We start from the raw sequence: 4,763 nt of genomic DNA on the forward strand, positions 1-4,763 counted from the left end.
GAAGTCCAATGAGAAAGCTGCCAACCTTTTCATTTTCAATTTAGCATTTGTTAATTTCCATTCTAGTTTTCTATATCATATCATAATCTACATCAGACTGTATCTTCTGCAGACATTTATGTGTTAACATGGGGGCAGGATAAAGGTGTGTGGTTTATACAGACACTAAACAAGAGAGGGCCTTAAATGGATCCCTGAGGGACCCCAGAGGGAGTAAGAAAGGAGTTGACCCTTTTCATTAAGCTTCACCCACAAGCCATTTCACACAGGGACCTGCTTGATCTGAGGCATTCGAGTTGGAAAATACAGCAACTTTTGACCACTAATGGCGTAATGGAATAATGTCTTATGAGTGAATCATCTGTAAGAATCATTGAATGTAAAAACTTTTGTTTGTGTACTAGAAAGCTCCACAGGGCGCTTTGAAGAGCTGTAATGAATATTAGAACCAATCTTGTTGTATTAAATTATCAAATTCAGCTTGGGGCAGATCACATGCTGAAGTCAGTGCTGACCTTGTCTCCTCCACACTCATTTTGACATAGTTGTCCAACTTTCTTTTTACCGCTAAAATTTAAAGCCACAGTAATTATTTTTTTCCCCCCTGGCGAGTCAGAGTGTTTGAAGTCTGGATAATTGAGTTTAAAGTGCAGCATCTCTGACTACTGTAGACCGAGATTAGTTATGAACCTACTTCCATCTGGATCACATTATTGCTTACTCCACCCTGCTTTCTGACATGTTTGTGACATCACACCTTTAAACATTGTTAGTAGCAGAGCAAAAGCACTGATTTAAATGTTGTTTTTATTGGAAGTAAACTAATATTAGACCAGGGGCAGCAGGTGGAATAAATAGAGGAATAAACTGTTGTGTTTATCAAAATGTGAAGTTTATTATCAGTGCTAAAATAAATATTGAGTCCATGATTAAAAACTTATGCGAAGACTTCTATTAAATGGATGCGACCAAGGGTGTAAATTTGCATATGGACAGTAGGGACATGACCCTACCAATATTTTGGGAGGACAGAATTATCCCTACCAATATTTAAGTGAAGTCATTTGCAGTATGTTTGGAGTAAAGTCATATCAGATCATTCCAATGTGCCCTCCAAGAGGCTACGTCTCCAAGACATTAGGCACGCTAGCATTTGATTGACTGAAGGGGCGGGGGCTATCTGAAGGCTCACGTCATGTGAGAATATCACAGTGGTAGCTAACGTCACCAAAAAAATGTCAACTGATGTTGTTAAACCATGTTAGCTAGCATTAACTAGCAAATTCAACCTAGTCTTCTTGTAGGCTCCAATTGAAATGTCACCATGATTGTACGACATTTTATGCCTAACTATACTATGATGTTTTTATGCGTTACTACACTATGACATTTTTGGGAGGTGGCATGGTGGAGCAGTGGCTAAAACTGTCACCTCACAAAGAGAATGCTCTGGCTTTGAACCCCGGGCCTGCACATTAGGTATATATGACATTTTATGCCTTACTATACTATGACTTTTAATGCCTTTCTATAGTCTGACATTATTATGAATTTTTATTCCTGATTACTTTTTATGCCTTACTATACAATGACATTTTATGACTTTTTATGCCATACTATACCGTGACATTTTTTATTATGTTTTATTCCATACTATATTTTGGCATTATATGCCATACTATACTATGTTGATAGGAAATGATATATGATATATGATATATGACATCTTCATGTCTTTCTATACTATGACGTTTTTTGATGTTTTTATGTCTTATTATACTGTTAGGTTTTTTTTACTTTGTTGCCATACTATACTGAGACGTTTTTTTACTTTTTTGCCATACTATACTATGTCGTTTTTTTTCACTTTTTAGACCTTACTGTACTATGTCGTTTTTTCACTTTTTAGGCCTTACTATTATATGACGTCTCTATACCTTACAATATGATGATGTTTTTTGTGGGTTATCGTGCCTGATTTTATTTTTTTTGCCATACTATACTACATAGTTTTTTTCACTTTTAACTTACAATAATATGAGATCTTTGTAACTTACTATACTATGATGTTTTTTGATGTTTTTATACCTTATTATACTATGTCGTTTTTTCACTTTTTTTGCCAAACTATATAATGTCCTCATTTTCAATTTTTAGGCCTCAGTTTATTATGATGTCATTATACCTTACTATAATATGGCATTTTTTTATGTTTTAATGCCGTATTGTACTATGTCTTTTTTTTCACTTTTTAGGCCTTACTATTCTATAACATCTTTATTCCTTACTATACTTTGATGGTTTTTGATGTTTTTATACTTTATTGTACTATGTCGTTTTTTCACTTATTTGCCATACTATACTATTTAGTTTTTTCCCTTTTTGCCATACTATACTATGTCGTTTTTGATGTTTTTAGGATTTACTATACTATGACGTTTTTTCACTTATTTGCCATACTATACTATTTAGTTTTTTCCCTTTTTGCCATACTATACTATGTACTTTTTTCACTTTTTTTGCTATACTATACTTTGTTGTTTCTTTACTTTTCAGGCCTTACTGTACTATGTCTTTTCTTCACCTTTTAGGCCTCACTATACTATGATGACTTTATTCCTTACTATCTTATGAATTTTTTTGATGTTTTTATACCTTATTATACTATGTCGTTTTTCCCTTTTTAGTCTTAATTGTACTATGTATTTTTTTTCCCACTTTTTAGGCCTTACTATGAAGTCTTTATTCCTTACTATACTTTGATGTTTTTTGATGTTTTTATTCTTTATTATACTATTTAGTTTTTTCACTTTTTAGCCATACTATACTATGTACTTTTTTCACTTTTTTTGCTATACTATACTTTGTTGTTTCTTTCACTTTTTAGGCCTCACTATACTATGACACCTTTATTCCCTACTATACTATGATGTTTTTTGATGTTTTTATACCTTATTATACTATTTCATTTTTTCACTTTTTTGCCATACTATACTATGTCGTTTTTACACTTTTTTGCCATACTATACTATGTCGTTTTTTTTTTTACTTTTTAGGCCTTACTGTACTATGTCGTTTTTTTTCACTTTCTAGGCCTTACTATACTTTGACATTTTTATTCCTTAATATGCTTTTATATTTTTTGATGTTTTTATACCTTATTATACTATTTCATTTCTTTCACTTTTTAGGCCTTAGTATACTATGTCGTTTTTTTTCACTTTTTAGACCTTACTGTACTATATCTTTTTTTTCACTTTTTAGGGTTTACTATGCTATGAAATATTTATACCTTAATATACTTTTATATTTTTTGATGTTTTTATACCTTATTATACTATTTCATTTCTTTCCCTTTTTAGGCCTTACTGTACTATGTCGTTTTTTTTCACTTTTTAGGCCTTACTATACTAAGATATATTTATTCCTTACTATACTTTGATGTTTTTTGATGTTTTTATATCTTATTATACTATTTCATTTTTTCACTTTTTTGCCATACTATACTATGTCGTTTTTTTTCACTTTTTAGACCTTACTGTACTATGTCTTTTTTTTCACTTTTTAGGTCTACTATACTATGAAATATTTATTCCTTACTATACTTTGATGTTTTTTGACGCTTTAATGCCTTATTGTACCATTTTATTTTTTCACTTTTTTGCCATACTATACTATGTCGTTTTTTCACTTTTTTGCCATTATATACTATGTTGTTTTTTTCAATTTTTAGGCCTTACTATACTATGACATCTTTATTCCTTAATATAATTTTATGTTTTTTGATGTTTTTATACCTTATTATACTATTTCATTTTTTCACTTTTTTGCCATACTATAATATGTCGTTTTTTCACTTTTTTGCCATGCTATACTTTGTCGTTTTTTTCACTTTTTAGGCTTTACTATGCTATGAAATATTTATTCCTTAATATACTTTGATGTTTTTTGATGTTTTTATACCTTATTATACTATTTCATTTTTTCACTTTTTTGCCATACTATACTATGTCGTTTTTTTTCACTTTTTAGACCTTACTGTACTATGTCTTTTTTTTCACTTTTTAGGCCTTACTATACTATGAAATATTTATTCCTTACTATACTTTGATGTTTTTTGATGCTTTAATGCCTTATTGTACCATTTTATTTTTTCACTTTTTTGCCATGCTATACTATGTCGTTTTTTTACACTTTTTAGGCCATATTAGTACTATGTCTTTTTTTCACTTTTTAAGCCTCACTATACTGTGACATCTTTATACCTTAATATACTTTGATGTTTTTTGACGTTTTAATGCCTTATTGTACCATTTTATTTTTTCACTTTTAAGGCCTTACTGTACTATGTAGTTTTTTCTCACTTTTTAGCCTTACTATACTATGACATATTTATTCCTTACTATATTTTGATGTTTTTTGACCCTTTAATGCCTTATTGTACCATTTTATTTTTTCACTTTTTTGCCATACTATACTATGTTGTTTTTCTTCACTTTTTAGACCTTGCTGTACTATGTCGTTTTTTATCACTTTTTAGGCATCATTATACTATGACACCTTTATTCCTTACTATATTGTGATGGTTTTTGATGTCTTTATGCCTTATTGTACCATTTTATTTTTTCACTTTTAAGGCCTTACCATACTATGTAGTTTTTTCTCACTTTTTAGCCTTACTATACTATGTCATTTTTGTTCACTTTTTAGGCCTTACTATACTATGACATAGTTATACCTTACTATTCTTTGATGTTTTTTGA

This window comes from Seriola lalandi, unplaced genomic scaffold (assembly GCF_002814215.2).
Source record: "Seriola lalandi dorsalis isolate HSWRI2012SDOR001 ecotype SW California unplaced genomic scaffold, Sedor1 jcf7180002053686, whole genome shotgun sequence".
In the NCBI taxonomy this organism is placed as follows: Eukaryota; Metazoa; Chordata; class Actinopteri; order Carangiformes; family Carangidae; genus Seriola; species Seriola lalandi.